Source organism: Vicugna pacos, chromosome 21, assembly GCF_048564905.1.
Source record: "Vicugna pacos chromosome 21, VicPac4, whole genome shotgun sequence".
Classification (NCBI taxonomy): Eukaryota; Metazoa; Chordata; class Mammalia; order Artiodactyla; family Camelidae; genus Vicugna; species Vicugna pacos.
Window position 1 is genome coordinate 29,108,607 of NC_133007.1, and position 16,974 is coordinate 29,125,580.

The 16,974-nt window shown below is 42.7% G+C and overlaps 5 non-coding genes across 5 annotated transcripts; 1 reads left to right on the forward strand and 4 right to left on the reverse strand.

Annotated features, from left to right (window-relative positions):
* The first annotated feature begins 3,011 nt into the window (after nt 1-3,011).
* Nucleotides 3,012-3,085, forward strand: TRNAN-GUU (transfer RNA asparagine (anticodon GUU)). The gene has a single exon. It is a non-coding gene; the product is annotated as a tRNA-Asn (tRNA).
* Nucleotides 3,086-10,483: 7,398 nt separating this feature from the next.
* TRNAK-CUU (transfer RNA lysine (anticodon CUU)) lies at nt 10,484-10,556 on the reverse strand. The gene has a single exon. It is a non-coding gene; the product is annotated as a tRNA-Lys (tRNA).
* Nucleotides 10,557-11,517: 961 nt separating this feature from the next.
* Nucleotides 11,518-11,589, reverse strand: TRNAH-GUG (transfer RNA histidin (anticodon GUG)). Its single transcript has one exon. It is a non-coding gene; the product is annotated as a tRNA-His (tRNA).
* An 852-nt stretch (nt 11,590-12,441) lies between these two features.
* On the reverse strand, nt 12,442-12,513 carry TRNAG-UCC (transfer RNA glycine (anticodon UCC)). The gene has a single exon. It is a non-coding gene; the product is annotated as a tRNA-Gly (tRNA).
* Nucleotides 12,514-14,751: 2,238 nt separating this feature from the next.
* TRNAE-CUC (transfer RNA glutamic acid (anticodon CUC)) lies at nt 14,752-14,823 on the reverse strand. Its single transcript has one exon. It is a non-coding gene; the product is annotated as a tRNA-Glu (tRNA).
* Nucleotides 14,824-16,974: the final 2,151 nt, after the last annotated feature.

The following is a 16,974-nucleotide window of genomic DNA, read 5'->3' on the forward strand; positions in this document are numbered from 1 at the left end:
TAGCTCAGTGTGGACACCATGCTCTACTGGGATTCCAGCTCGCTGTACGGCCATCAGGTCATTTCCACAACCCTCTTTCAGGAAATCAGTATGGCACTGCCTCTGTCCAGGGTCCATAACAGGTGCTTCACACACATTTGTTCATTTTTATTGTTTAAGGCAAGAAGACTAATCTGGTGGCATTACTATGCTATAGCTGTAAATGGAAGTTCTGAACTCGTCAGTGCCTTTAAAATTAAAGTTTGGATGACAGATTCCTAAATAATTCGAACACTGTTTTCTACACTTACAAATGACCTGGTACAGGGATTTTGTTTGGCATATAATAAGCTCAGAGCAAACATTTTTCCTTCCTCATTTTTCCAACATAGTTCTTAGTTTTCTTATCCATGCTTTTACTTTATTAACAGGCACAACTAAGGCTGATCTGGCCCGCTGGGTTCACTTTCAGCATGGTGACACCACAGGAGATCTGGGCTGAGTATCCTGTTCTTTGGCCATATTCCAGCACTTTGAGTATGTGCCGCCCCCAAAATACGCCATTTTGGCATAAGACTTATTTTGAGCTAAAGGCATTTGGAAAATTGCAGGTTCAGTAAGTGCACTTGACCTCCCTTCTTTCTGAAAGCAGGAAATAAAAGTCCATATGAAAAATGCTCTCCTTACACCAGGAGGAAAGAAACATTCTTGTCACCAAGAAAAATCCACACAAACAGACCTTGTTAAAATAACTCGTTTCTTCCTTTAGTCTTCCCAAATATGTTGCTTTTCCAAAATCTCCACTCTTTGTTCAACCTAGTATGTAAACACTTAGGCCTAATCACTTCTTTGGGTTTTCATTTTCCTGTTGGAGCTCCCATGTACAAGTAAAAATCTGTATGTTTTTCTCCTGTTAATCTGTTTCATGTCAACCAAATTCTTAGGCCCAGCTGGAGACCCTAAGAGGGTAGAGATGAAATTTTGCCTCCTCTACAGGCTCTCCTAGGACCACAAAAGAAAGAACAGCAAAAGGCCATCTGTATGGGATCAGAACTGGTCTTGGTAGAGAGACCTTGGTAGACCTATTAGAAAATGCCAGAATTCCTAGAATCAGAAGGGTGAGAGGCTGCCTTGAAAGATGGAGGTTGCTAGGGGAGGCCCAGAGAGACAAGCTGTCATATAACTGGGGACCAGTGAATAAGTTTCTCCTTTGAATCCATTGCTTTCTTCCCCTTTCCTCTTCCTCCTCCCAGTTCTGTCGCTCTTTCCTCTGACTCTTCCTTCCCATTCTCTTCCCAGCCCGTGTTGAGGCTGCACACAGATCCTGGGGGCCTGGTCACACTGGTGTCTTTCTCCCCTTGTTCAGATTTTTAACCTTTCTTTTACCAATAACTGCTTTAGTGATCTGCTGAGACCTATGCACCCTTCTCAGAATGACTTTGGATGCGCTGAATTTTAAAATACCAAGGAAATCAATTACTTTCAAATACAATTGTCTTTGTGAGGCTTCCAACAGTCTGATAGAATGAGCGGGAAGGCTGAGCTTACACAATCAACCTCCCATGCCTCAACCCAAGACGACCCTAGAGTTGGGTGGTGAAAAATAACAGATCTTGGGTTCCTCTGGTTTCGAGAGAAATTAAAACGGCTGGACATGTTTATTCTTTACACTCCAAAGTAGTGATTTCTGAGAGTTCCAAGGGGAGGGACCGCGCGCCCCCTCGTGGCCACCGCGGGGAGCGGTACAGCCCGGCCGCCGAGGGTACTACCAAGAAAACCAAATAAAGCGCCCTGGACGCTGGGCGATGCTCAAAACCTGGAAATAGAAGCCGTGCGCCCTACAAACTGAGCTAGCAGGATGACGAAACACCGTGAGCTTCTCTTCTTCCTCCCAGCTTGGGATCAGTTGCCCAAATGTAAAATATCTGCGCCAAGACCGAAGGCCACCTCGGCGAGTTGCTGATGAAGGAAAAGGTTTGTAGAGAGTTTAATGGATTTCCTCCGGCCCAGGGCTCGTCGGCACTAAGTCACGGACCAGTCCTACTTCTGAGTTCAAGGAGGACCCGGAGTAGTGGCTAGAAACTGCTGCGCAGAGGGGAAGTCAGACGGAGGGAGCATCAACCGTACGCAATCATGATCCGCGCAGTGCCGACAAAGAGGGGGGACGGGGAGGGAAATCAAAGTTACCTAACGAAAGTAAGCATTTTCCTTTTTCTTTTGACCTTTATCTTCAGTAGCCAGAGCCTCGCTCGCTCTCTCCCTGCCCCTCACAGGGCTGCCCGCCCCCTCACCTCCCCTCGCTTTCTTCTCTTCTTTAGCATTCCCAGTTCAGCCTCCTAGGACGGGCGACTGAGGCTGCATCGCTGTGCAGGGTTGGGAGCTCAGTTCCGTCCCAGTGCGCGCGTGTCCCAAGTCGGGACTTTGCCTTCTTCCCAATCAGCTCCGGGAATAAAAGCGTGCCTGGCTTGGAGACTTTTCCCGTCTTCTCATTCCGGAGTTCCTCGTAGGCGTTAAAGCTTAAAAGCGCGCACTGGAATTCTTGGTTGCCCTAGGACCCTGCGGCAGAATGCATCCTTCACCCGACATTTGTTGAGTGCTCCTCGGTGCAAGGCCCTACCCCAGAGGACAGGCTGCATCGCGAGCAATTCCCGGGTCCTGCGGCTTGGAGGCCACATCTAGGGGCAGAGAGCATGGGCAGCGCAGTGGGGCCTCGCCGTGAGCGCCGCGGGGGAAGCGGAGCTGGGGATGGGGAAGTGGAATGACTTCAGCCCGAGAGGCTGCGGGCGTCGCCAGGAGTTGGGCGGCTGCTGAGGCGGGCCGGAGCAGGTGGGAAGGCTGTGGACAGTCGCCCAAGCTGACTCCCAGACGTTCTATCAATGTCCAAATGTGCCCAACGGCACCAGCTCTTGGCCTCAGTGTCTCCCGCGCAAACCCTCAGTTTCCGGGAGTACGAGAATCTGAAGGTGTCCACAGCCAGAGACTGAAAAGCAATTCTGGGATCAGGAAATGAGTTTTGAGAAAGGAGTTTCCATGTCTCTGTGGCGCAATCGGTTAGCGCGTTCGGCTGTTAACCGAAAGGTTGGTGGTTCGAGCCCACCCAGGGACGTCGCGTTTTACTTCATCAAAGTCCTCTACGTTATCTGTTAGTCACCTCTCACAGTTCTGGCGAATACAAAGTCCAAGATCGAGGTGCTGACAGATTCAGTTCTTGGTGAGGGCCTTCTTTCTGGTTTGCAGAAGACCTCCTTCTCGCTGTATCCTCTGTATGCATGGCAGAGAAAGGAAACTCTGGCATCTCTTCTGTTTTCATAAGAACACTAACCCCTTCATGGGGGCTTCACCTGCAGGAACTCATCTAAGCCTAATTACCTGCCAAAGGCTCCCCCTCCTAACACCATTGCACTGGGGAGTTAGGGCTTCAACATGTGAATTTGAGAGGGACACACTCAGTGAGTAACAGGTGGTAGCAGAGACATTCCTCAAGCATCTAAAATGCCTGCACAGCGACCAGCTACACAGAGCTCGGAACAGCCACGTGAAGGTGGCAGAGGACTCGTCCTGCAGTTCTTTCCCCTCTTCCCCCGGAGGGATTATGCGTTTGTGTGTGTGTGAATAGAAAAATCAAGGGCTTATAGAAAGGCACACGTATTGAGAAAATTCTAACCTCTCCTGCTCAAGCTCCCAGTTCCCAAAGGCCAAACAAATACTAACAATTTTATTTTTAATAAAATAAAACAATTTTATTTTTTAATGTAGTCAACAAGCCTGACTTTATTACTTTTATACCAAAGGAGTCACCTATTTTGTAAGTATATATTAAGAACTATTACTTCAGGCAAGCCAGGTTATATTCACCTGCTGTAACTCAGACTTGACTATAGGATGCTGAAGCCACAGGGCAGGCCATTAACCTACAATCGCAGCCTTTCCTCTGAGAGCTTGGGTAACAATCTCTATGAACTTCTTAAAGCATCATGATCCAGAGGTTCCACAGATTTTCTTTTTTTTTTCTTCCCTTCCCTGCTTGTCTGTTCTGAGCTAGAAGCTCACATATATTAAACCAAAAAGCTAAAACAAAATGAAAAGAAAAAAATCAAACCCCCCTGCATTTTGAAATGCCAATCACATTACCAGTATTTTTGTGGAAAGAGACTCCAACTATGATATGAAAAAACAGCTACAGAACTTTGTTTTAATGAAGTTGGAAAGCTCTGACAAGAAAATAATGTTCTGGTAAACAATGATTGGAGGAAAATTTAACCTTCGGGAAAAAAGAAAAACAAAACCTAGAAAAAATTAACCTATAATGATCAGAGGGAAAGACTGAACCAAACATATACATACATACATACATATCTTCAGTTCAGATATCATACAGGTCTAAAGACAACAAACAAATATTCTCAAATAAATGAAAGAATTCAGGAAATACAAAACTTTTTTTTTGAAAAACCTATCTCACCAAAATGCAGCTAACAAGGAGATGATTTCACCATAAAAATCTCAGGAATGAGAGAACTGTACAACACAAAGCATGAACCCTAATGTAAACTATGGACTTTAGTTAGTAAAATGAGTCAATATTGTTTCATCAGTTGTAACAAATGTACCACACCCATGCAAGACGTAATAAGAGGGGGAGCAGTGCTGGGGGAGGGGAGGGAGTGTATGGGAACTCTCTGTACCATGTCCTGTTTCAGTTTTTCTGTAAACCTAAAACTGCTCTAATAAATAAAGTCTATTGATTTATTTTTTAATCTCAAGAATGAAAAGACCATATTTCTGGGTATTCTGCACTTGTCCTTCCAGATACAGTCTCACCATTTTCCGACATATCATGTGCCCAAGAAAGTTAATCTTTATGAACTGCGCAAAAGGGCTCCTCTGCCCACTGGCTTCCTGTTGGCTGCAGCCAAAGAGATGCACTGACTGGGAACGGGAGGCTGAGAGGAGTATGAGATACGAGGTCAGGGCAAGTTGCAGCCTTAGTTACAACTGTCACTTTCCAAGGTTCCAGAAGCAGCTCTCTCGCCTTGCCCAAGTAATTGCACAGGCCAAGTGATCTCTCCACTCTCACTAGCCCTGGGCTCAGTGGCTACATTCCCCTCTTAGAGCCCAGAAATCCTGAGTTGGGAGATCCCACAAAACCCCCTCAATCCTCAGCAGATCTGGGCTTCAGAGAGCCTTAGGGAATGTGCCACAGAGTTATCTGGGGGCTCATTGTATCTCTACTCAGCTCATTAGCAGAAGAATAATTACATATTTCTTCCTTCAAAAATACCCCTAATAAAATGTTTACAGTCTTGTAGGTAGAATTCTTTCTAAGCATGACATAAAACTCAAAATGCCCAAGGGAAAAGATTAATACATTTAACCACATTAAAAGTTTAAGAATTTGCTTAGCTGAAAAAACAAAACAAAACAAAACAAAAACACTCAGCATCAGGCAAAGCCAAGGCCTGGGTGATTCAGCCCATAAAGATATAACGAGCCACTTTAGACTCAGAAGGTTTCTTACTTACACAGACAACACAAGGAAGAGCAGCTGAAGGGACAGATGTCCTGGGTGCCATCCCACACATGCAAAGGGATGACCCTGAAACCAACGGGTCAGTGACTGCAGTGCAAGTTGTGGGACACCCTGTACTGAGAAGCCAGTTCTAGACTGCAGCTAAGTGGTCTTACAGCCTGCAGCTCTATTTCCGGGAGGGGTGAGGAGGAGCAGAGTGCCTCATATGTCATTAGAACCTGGAAGGCAATGGGAAACTGTTCCAGGGAGGAGAATGGCAATGGGCCTCCTGGACACTCTTCACAAGCCGCCCACCCTCTCCTGTTGTGCGGCAGTCACACAGGGCTCTGCCTGGGGTTAAGATTCGGAACAGTTTCAGTTCAAGACTTCGCCTGTGTCGCCTACTTACAAGGCCATCCAGGTGCCACAGCAGAGCCACATCCCCACAAAATTCAAAAGACAACAAACTGATAGAATCCTTGAAAAACTACAACATACAAAAGGCATATTTTATTTAGTATTTATTTTTAGCTAGCTTAAATATGCACATGGGTTAGAGAGTCAAACACTCTTACAGACCCTATAATAAAAACCAACAGTTTCCTGAAACCCTCCCCCAATTTCTGCTCACTAGAAGTAACAACTTTTGAACTCTTTTAATTAGCAATTGGTTATTTACCTCTTTCTCTGTAAACAAGTATTGTTAATTCCTAATTCTCAGGTTATTACACTTTTAAAAAGATCTGTCTTTTACACATTCCGCCTCCAATTACTACTAAACACACGTACACACACATTTTCCATTCCTTTGTTTTCTCAATTGTGATGGTTATTTCATGTGTCAACCTGATTAGGCTGTGTACACAGATATTTGGTCAAACATCTGTCTAGCTGTTCCTGTGAAGGTATTTTTGATGAGATTAACATTTAAATCAGTAGGGGTGGGTGGGTAATAGCTCAGGGGTAAAGGCATGCATGCTCTAGGCCCTGCGTTCAATCCCCAGTATCTCCATTAAAAATTAAATCAGTAGACTTGGAGTAAAGCAGATTACCTTCCATAATGTGGGTGGGCTCCATCCAATGCACTGAAGGTCTTAAGAGAAAAAGACCAAGGTCCCCAGAGGAAGAGGGAATTCTGCCTCCAGACTCTGCTTTCAGATTAGAGTTACAGCATCACTTCTTCCCTGCGTCTGCAGCCTGTTGGCCTAACCTGAAGATTCTGGGTTTACCAGCCTCCACAATCACATGCGCCAATTCTTTATAATAAATCTCTGCATACATATGTGTGTATCTTCTATTGGTTTTGTTTCTCTGGAGAACCCTAATACATCAATATACTTATATCATAATTTTGATGAGATCAATTATCATTATTTTTAATATATAAACTATTAATAGAGATCACTTTTTGAATATATATATTTCCCTTGGCAATAATAAGTTATCTGACTTTTCCATTTGCTTAATTTTCCATGCTTTTATTACTGAATTACAAACAATTCTATAAATCTCCCCTCAAGTGCTTCCTCATTCTTTTTTACAGCTAGTTGAACTATCTGTAATCATATGGTTGTATTATAATTTATTTCGTCACTCCTAAAACTGATGGACATTTAGAGTTTCCAATCTTTTGCTCAACAAAAAAAAAATGCTCCATGAATAACTTTGCACATGCTTAATTTCACACATATGTAGTTATGTTCTTACACCTTATATGTTGAATAAACCTGATACCTTATATATAGGATACTTTATACCATCTGCCTTGTATGTAGGATAACCTTCTATACGTGGGTTGCTGAAGTTTAAAATAAAGTTTATTTAAATTTTTTACAGATATTGTTCAAAAAGCACCCTGGAGAACTCGTATCAATTTAACAATACCTCATACCTCTCATTAACAATATTTATTAACTCTCCAAAATATTAAACTTTTAAAAAATTTACCATTTCTTATAGCTGAAAAATGTTATTTCAACTTAGTTTTAAATTGTATTGTTTTCATTAATAACAATGTTTAATGTTAAATACTTTCTCTTATGGACAAGAGTCTTATGTTTTCTATTCTTTCTATATTTGCTGTTTTTATTGTGTTGTTGGTTTATTTCTCATTGGCTTATAATTCTGTAAATATTAGGGAAATTAGCCTTTTGTATATGGTGTGTGGTCTAAGAAAGGAGATGTTGAGTACGGTGTGGTGAAGTTGGTGCGGCCACAGGAAGGGAAGAGACCCGGAAGAGATGTTCATTATACGCACAGGTCCCAGAGAGGAGGTCACCGCAGGAGCACGCAGGGCCACGCATGAGTCCCACTGTTTCCGAATCTTGGCCTCTGTGCCCCAACACCAAACTGAAATCTGAAAGACAGAGTTTTGGGTGAAGCAGAAAAGAACAGTTTAATTTTTTGCCGGCAAAGCGGGTCCCAGCAGGCTAATGCCTCAAGCCTGCAAGCCCGATCTGGGGAGGGGTAGCAGGCAGTTGCACAGCGAGGGTCCAAGGAGCAGAGCTTCTGTGAACATGCACTGGCATCAAGAAAATCTGGGGACGGGGCCTCCTGTTTCTGTGGTTATCGGATCACGTCCTCCTCCTCCAATGGGCCTCGGTCTGGTTCTTGTCTTCTGTACCAGGAATTAATGAGTCATATCTCCAGACACTTCTGCGCCTGAAACAAAGTGTGATTAAGGGGAAGGGTGAGTGCTCTAAGGGAGAACTACAGCAGAGGATCTGGGGGAGCAGTCTGTCCCAGGAAGACCACTAGCAGCGTGTTCAACTGAACAGGTGGAGAGCAGTGAGAGCCACAACCTGTGGGCTGAAGCCTTAACTGGGGTCCTGAGTGGCATCTAAGGAAAACAAACCAAGGTGGGGAAAGAGAGGAAGGGAAGAGGGAGGAGGGAGAGGGAAGAAAAAGAGGAAGAGGAGGGGAAAATTAGAGTCAGGCGTTAGGTTGCTCATCAAGGAGTTTCAGCTGTTTTTGAGTGTGAGGTCACAATTAGGGCAGTGCACCAAAAGCATGCACCAAAGCATGAACTCAATATGGAGGATTTTTGACACAGTGTGAGTTGCAAATATTTCCCCAAATTTGTGATTTGTCTTTGAACTTTGCTTATGCAGATTCCATTTGATTTATATAGTCAAATTCATCAATATTTTCTCTCAGGACTTCTGAGTTTGTGTCATAGTTAGAACAGCTTTTTACACACACACGCACACACACACATACCCACACACCAAGATAATAAAATAATTGTTTCATGTTTCTACAAGAACTTGTATGTTTCTTTTCATTACTATTTAAATCTTTGTTCAATTTGGTATTTACCCTTATGTAAAGGGTAATATTCATTGACCATTATTTTTTCCCAGCTATCTTGTTATTGAAAAACTGTTCATTAGAATTATTGATTTGAATCTCTCTTTCTAATATATTACTTTCATTATGTATTTTGGTCTATTTCCAGACTCTATGCTGTCCCATTGATTGCTGTCTATTCATACATGATATTTTACTGTTTTAGTTATTATAACTTATGGCACTTTTGTATTTCAGAGTTAATCTTTCCTTAGTATTCTAAAAAAAGAATTTCTCTTAATATTATTGCTTATTCTCCCATTTAAACCTTAGAATTATATTGTCCAGTTTGAATAAAAAAAGAATCTTTAAAAATATTTTTGTGAAAACTGTGTTAAATTCAGACACCAAGTTAAGGAGAGACTACCTTTATGACGCTGTGTCTCCTATCCAAGAACATGATACCTCCTGGTTGATAGGAAAGGAAGCTGCCCTAATGCAGTGAGCCCAAGCATTTACCCAAATCACCTGGACAGCTTAAGTCTGACTGTTGGGCTCACCTCCGGAGTTTCTGACTCAGTAGATCTGAGGTGCAGCTTGAGAATTTGCATTTCTCAAGTTCTCAGGTGACCCTGATGATGTCTGTCCTGGCACCACACCTTAAGAATAATTGGCTGGTGGATTGATCATCTTGAAGATGGTTGGTGGGATACATAAAGGAGACTAAAGCGTATTTACAAACTTAAAAAAAAAAGTAGAATTGGTAAATGATCTTGAGTGAGAGGAGGGAAAGATCTGCGTGAGGAGTTAAAAAGGGAAGTCCACGTTGTGGTGGAGAAGCCTGTTGACTGGTGCCAAACTTGGCTTCCACTCACCTTGCAAACCAACTTAACTCACCCCACCCATCCCAATACTGAATAGATTCAGCAGGAACAAATGTAAGGAAAACAACTCAGGCTTCCAGGGTAAAACAAAGTTCTCCGGTAGATCAATAACTAACTCAAAACGCGCCGGCGCAGCGCTCCTGGGAGACCGCCCGTACCGGTGCGAGGACACTGCCGCGCAAACTCCCCACTGCGGGCTCCCGGCCTTGGTCCTTGTTTTCCGCTTCCCTTACCCTGCTTCCGCTTCCCTTTGCTCTTCTGCGTCCCTCCTCCGCCAGCCCAGCTCTTTTTCCAGGTCCCTCTCCTCTGTTTCGCTTAGAGGCCTTCCTAAACGAGTTGTATTCTACAGCACTTTGTGGCTGAAGAACATTTCAAAACCTGAAAAGCAAAAGTATGCTCCTTAGCACCCAGTGGAGGACATTTTAACTAGCTAAGAAAGCACTTCGAAACCTCATCCATAATTACCCATCGAAGAGAATGAAAAGTGTTCCATCGTGTCCTGTCCTAAGGCGTCTTATCGGTGGAGCAGAGTCTGGGCAGGTCGGAGCGGGGAGCCCCCGCGGGTCCTGGATTCAGCCCGCGGAGAAGCCCGGGTCCGGGTGGCAGTGGGTCCGGGATCCCTGGTCTCAACAACTTGAGATGCTGGAATCGGTAGCCCGGATTCCTCTTTTTTGCTGAATTTGGGGCGAATGGAGGCGATTTCTGGAATAATTTACCGAAGTTTAAAACAACAGTGGCTTCAATGGCTATTCAGAAGCTATTCAGTTGGTAGCTTAATACAGAAGATTCAATGAAAACGGATACAGGGAGAAAAAAAACAGACCGCCCAACGTGGGGCTCGAACCCACGACCCTGAGATTAAGAGTCTCATGCTCTACCGACTGAGCTAGCCGGGCGCCGGGGACAAATTTCTTCCTACATAAATACAGTTTCTTGCAAGGGACAGTGTACAAGACCTAGTTATCAACTGGTAAGTTTGAAAGAATTCTTGGGATTTACCATCTTGTGAAAACAACAGCAGTCTTTTACCACGGAAGAACTCGAGACTCCGAGAGTGACGGGACTCCGCAGGGCCAGGTGGGCTTGTAGAGGACATACAAGAATCACGAGTCCTGAAACCTTGACGTGTCCACATATTCCTTCTGTACAGGAGAACCCGGTTTCTGGGGCCCAGAATCCTGAAGAGGAGGCGGAAAAAACGCGAGGGAACGGGGATGAGAGTCGCAAACAGCCGCGGGAAGTAGGAGGGGCGCCGGGACTTGGGCTCCTGGGACGTTGGGGCTGGGCTTCCTTCTTGCTTCGAAACCTTTTCTCCCCTAAACCTTGACGACCAGGGAGTGGGGCTGAGGAACCGCGTCCCTTGGAAAGTAGGTCCAATTTACTATTCATTTGGAGCACGATTTAGCTTTTAAATACTAAAATTTTGTGTGACAAAAGTAAAAGACCGTATTTATCATACGTAAAGGCCCCACTGAGATTTAAACTCGGGTGGGATTCAGAGCCTCAGGCGGAAGCGCTCGCGGATTAACTCCACTCTTCTGAGTGTTCACTTCTCCAGCCCCTGGAAGAGGCATTGACTTCTGGAGTCGTCAGCAAAGGGCTCACTCCTCTGCGCAGGTGAAGCCCTTGGTCGGAGCTCCGAGGCGCTTCATACCGCTCTGTAGCGTCTCTGCCAGGAATGGTTAGAGTCGCATAGGTCGTCAAGCCTCCGAGTGACCTGAGTGGAGATAATTATTCTGCATTTCTGTGATGCAGCCTTGAGGAAAAGCAGAGTTGCAAGCTCTTAATTTTAAAAAAGATTATGAAAATAAAAAGAGATGAATAAAATGCAAACCTCCAAGGCAAGGTACAACTACGTGCCGTGACTCGGATTCGAACCGAGGTTGCTGCGGCCACAACGCAGAGTACTAACCACTATACGATCACGGCGCGCCACCCGCGAGGCGGCGCAATGCACTTGGATTTAATGTCTTTTGAAGCAGGGACGTCTACCTCGTGCTGCGGCTTTCTTTGCCCGGTTTACGTGATTCGCATAGGTTAAAATGCCAAACATTGCCTCTCCACAATCTCGAAGCCCTGACACCCAAATCTGGGTCTCAGAATTCCGTGCATGGTGCCAGTGCCAGCATCGACCCCTCCGCTGGACCACGGCACTCCCAGGTCCTGGCTTGAGCGTCGCCTGCAGTCCGGAGACCGCATCCCCAGTCTCCCTCCTCTTGTCACTTCTCTTCAAGGAATCAAGCCGCCCTGCCTAGGCAGCCCCAGAGTATTTTCCTATTACTTCTCCAACTTGTACCCTGGAATTGAGGTTTCTGCCCCCGGAATGGTGGAACCGTACGAGAAGCGGAGCTGGTGAACTGGGAAAGGGCTTGAGGTTACCCTCTCCACACGCCCCACCCCCAGCTTTTTTTTTTTTTTTTTTTTTTTGCTTCCCTTGCTCTCTCTCAGGAACTCTTTGGGCTAACTTCCTTATTCTGAGTTTTCTGTAAATCTGAGCTCCGCCCCTCCTCTCCCGAGTATTCAGAAAAATAAATCCGACGAGCCTCCGTTTCACATAAATTCTCAAAGACCCCAAAAGGATAATTACTGTAACCGGTGCGAAGCAAGCGGCCAAACTCAGCACACGGGCTTCTCTTGGTGGGGTCCAGCTACAAGAAACATGGGGTTTCGCTCTCGGTACAGTCTCCTCGAGGGCTCGGGAGTCTCAGAACGAAAAGCTTTTGCCAGCTCCCCTACTAATGGTCTACTCAAAGTCTCGAGAAAAGAAGAAGACAGTGTCAATGCGTTGGCCGGGAATCGAACCCGGGTCAACTGCTTGGAAGGCAGCTATGCTCACCACTATACCACCAACGCATGCAGCAAACGAGTCCCCGATGCTTCCTTATGAGTAGTTTTTGACGTTTTGGTCTTAAAATTTCTTTCAGATTTTGGGATTTATGTTGAAACTTCAACACAAAACCAAAGGACGAAGAGGAAAAGAAGGTCTTTAGGATTTCTCCTATGATCCTACTGAAAATTCCGTGGTAGTTTCTTACTATCTCTGAGGTTTAAGGAAAGTCAATTCTACTTCATCTACTGCCGTTTAAAAGGGGCCTCTGAAATCCAGTAGACGAGTTAAGGCCTTAATGAGGAAGTTAACCTCTTTATGCTGAGGAAACACTCTCAAATATGTAATGGTATGTTGCGCATCCATATCGTTACGCATTTGAGAGTGTTCCTCAACACAAATGCATAAAGATAAAGTTGCAATTGAAAAGATACATACATTTTAAAGTTTTGGATACATACTGCCAAATTGCTGTGTGTCACCAATTTGGATACATATTGCCAAATTGCTGTGTGTCACCAATTTTCTTTGCAGTGAATATTACCAAATTACATCAGTTAACTAGATATCATCATTCTTTTTATCTTTACGAAAAGGCAGCACAAAAATCTGGAGTCTCTTTTTAATTTGCATTTATTCTATTACTATTGAGGTGGATCATTTTTCATAAACTTACTAATTATTTGTATTAGTTTTGAGACCAAGTCTTATATTTTGTCTATTTTTCCTATTGGGTAATTATATCATATGTATATTACTGATTTATAACAGTTTTTCATTTGTTTTTTAATATTATTTATAGGATTTGCAGATGGGCAGTTTTCTGTTTTTCTGTGGTCAAACCTGTCAGTTTTATCCCTTATGGTTTCTGCCTTTGCTTTTACCTTGAAAAAGTTTTCTCCAGCCCAATATTAAAATAATTATCCTCTAATTTTTAATTATTTCAGTTCTTACATTTAATTCTTTAACCCATTTAATATAAGATATGAAGTGGTAATTCCACATCTATGAGTTTATCCTAAAGCAATTATCTAAGGCTCTACACAAAGATGTATTTACACAGATACTCATCGAAGTGTTATTTGTAAAACCAAAATTTTAGGAGGGAAAAAGTGAAAGTCCAGAAATGTGATTGATCAACTCCATTTTGATGAAAAACCACGACTTTTTATTTTTTAATTATATTTATATGTACATTGTTGGTGGGAGTGTAAATTGGAACGACCTCTAAGGAGGTATATTGGTACTACACCTCCACATATGCACATACCTTTTGAATCAGCATTTCAATTCTTAGACATTTATTCCACACACGTGCAAAATGACATATATAGGAGATTATTTACAGCAGCATTGTTTGTAATAGCAAAGGATTAGAATAACCTGTCATCAGTAGGAAGCCGGCTCTGTTAATTATGGACTATCAGTACAATGGAATACTATGTGCCATAAAACAGAATGAGGAAGCTCTGTCTAATCTAGAACTATTTCCAAAATATATTATTAAGTGAAAAAGGCAAAGTTTAGGAAAATGTGTACGGATTGCTATCATAAATGTTGGGGTGGGGGGATGGGGAGCGTTCTTAAAATGTATACATACGTACACATGTACTTGTATTTGCGTAAAATATTTACAATATAATTACAAACCTTAACACTGGCTGCCTTATTAAAAGAAAACTAGACGGTGGAGGTGAAAATTAGGTTTATCAGCTATGCTCTTTTGCATATTTGAATCCTAAAAACCTAAATATATTACCTATTTAAAAAATTAAATAATTAAATTGAAAGAAAATATGTTGCTGAAGTACACTTCTTTCCACCACAAAGTGTTAAAAAGATATTAACTTTAAAAATAGCTGGTAATAATCAACTATACTTCAATTTTAAAAAATTTTAAAATCTGCTAATGAAAAAATAGCTGAGAGTAAAACAGTATGTATACCGTTCTATTTTCTGTTTCAAAAACTGGGTAACAGAATTCTTTGATGTTAATTTCGTCTTTCGGGCATATCTGGTAAATTGCAGTCAAATGCTAGGTTTCAAGTCACTTGAAATAAATTTATTTTTCTTTCTGACCAAAAACAAACAAAAAAACCAAAAAAATCTGGGTAACAGTTTTCGATGGGTGGTAGAATTATCAGCGATTTTTTCTTTGTGTTTTTCTGCATTGCCTGTGTTTCAGCTGCGGTCTCCCATGTGGGATCTGACTGGAAAAACAAAAAGTTAGTCATCAAAAGAAGGAGAAAATTAGAAAAACACTCTTCCCTGACCGGGAATCGAACCCGGGCCGCGGCGGTGAGAGCGCCGAATCCTAACCACTAGACCACCAGGGAGGGTAGTGAAAGGCTTCGTTAGACAATATATGAGTCTAATTGAAGTGCGTTGCCTTTTGGCGCCTGTTATTACGTCAATTACGTAGATTTTTCGGAGTTTTGAATACTGGACCTTATCCACATTGACACTACTTCATCTTCGTATTTCCTTTTTGGAGCAGAAAACGCTTGAGAGAACTCCCAAGCATGGCTCCCAGAGCTGAGGAAGGATCGTGCACACAAGATCAGAGTTCCCAAGACCAGGGACAAATGTCCGGAGAAAAGAACGAAAGACTGAGAAAGAGAACTCTCAACTTCATTGTAGTTGTAGTGATTTCCCGAATTGCGATCCGCAGAAAAGAAAATGTCTCCAGCTGGGCTTTGGCAGGTTAATCATGAACTTTTCCTGAAAGCCATCCTGTGAGAAACGCTAGGAGCTCCTAGTCTAGGGGCAGGTTTTGTTGTTGTTGTTGATGTTTGATGTTGTTTGTTTGTGTTGTTTATTTCCCATTTTGTGTGACTAGACCATACTCTGTTGGCCAAAACGAATATTACATTACACACAAGTGAAAATCACTCAGTCTATGGGCGCTCGGTGTTCAGCAGGATTGGGGCATAACTCTCTCGTGGGAGACTAAGAGAAAGGCAGAATTTGGGAGCTTCAAATTTTATAACTACGAAGAAGGAAGAGGAGGAAGGAGAAAGAAATGAAAACGGGGCTGCATACCCAGACTGAAAGAACTTTTAAAACCATACCCATAAATATATACAAATTACCTTTCCTGAGACAAAAAGAAAGCAAATATGGCAAAAGGTTAACAACGAATCTAGGTGAAGGGTAATTAAATGTTCATTATTTTACACTTTCAACTTTCAGTAGGTTTGAAATTTTTCAAAATAAAAATTGGAGAAAACCAAAAATGAAACAATCAAAAGCCTCCCCTCAGGCCTTTTTGGTCAAATCACTGCAGTGTGATTAACTCTACATGAGTTCAAATAGAAATTTTAAAAAGCAACCCTCATGCACTAACATCAGAAAAAATCTTTGATAATAAATGAAAAAGACTTAAAAATTGAATCATCAATGATGTGTACACAGCAGGGCCTGACAGAAAAACTGCGTGGTAGGATACGGGGTGTTTGTGGGATTTCTTTGTTGCTTTGTTTTGCTTTTAAAGTATCAATGTTAAAGTGTCGTTTAAAGAAAATATTAGTCCTCCAGTCATCCAATCTCCACCTTCCTATATAGGTTTAAATGCCAGAAATTAGAGAGAAGACTAACCAAATGCTAGGTATTTATTTTCACAAAAAATAAGTAATCCTGTTGTCACATGTTACCAAGGAGCCTAACAAAGCCCACTTACTTTTACTCCAGCTCTTTTCCCACTAGGCAGCTACCTGTACTCCAAGGCTGAAAAAAATGTCTAACCCTCAGAGCAAAAATTTGAGATTGTATCTGGGGTGGGTGCAAGATAATAGATTGTATTTCTCTGTGTCACAAAGGAAATCAGCCTCCTTGTTTTGGTCAGAAGTCCATTTTCATCAATTACTATGCCACCTGCCAGTAATTTTTGGAACATGAAAAACGAGGTAGTATTGGCTCTTGGAACTAGCCACCTTTCTCAGCATCAAAGCACCGGGAGAAATTTCATCATTTGTAACAAGATTAAGCCTCCTCCTCTTCCTTGCAACACACACCTAAAGACGGATGAGAGAAGAGTGCAACTCATTCACTTCATCCCATGTTCTATTTCCTTTTTTCAAACATTTATAGGTTAAGTGCCAGATTAGGTACTGAAGATACAAAAATATACTTAAAGTGCTCACAGTCTAGTAGAAAAACAAGTAAACAAGTGAATAAAAGAGAACTGATTGAGGAAGAGTGCGTAGATGTACTTTTCCCTATTCTGCCTGCTAATACAACTGAAACCCTGGTCATTGCATATACAACAAACACAAGAGGCTCTGAGAGATGGAAAGGAAGAGGCAGACCAACTAGGGGCTTCAAAACCCAAGGAACCTCACAGTGCTGATTCTCCTGGGTGTTCTTTTTGCCTCACATATCCCAGGCCTGCAGCTGAAGAAGCCAGCAACCTGGAAATGCCAGCAGATACAGCCAAATAAAACCAAACAAAACCAGAACAGCAATAACAACAACAAAAGCACACTCTT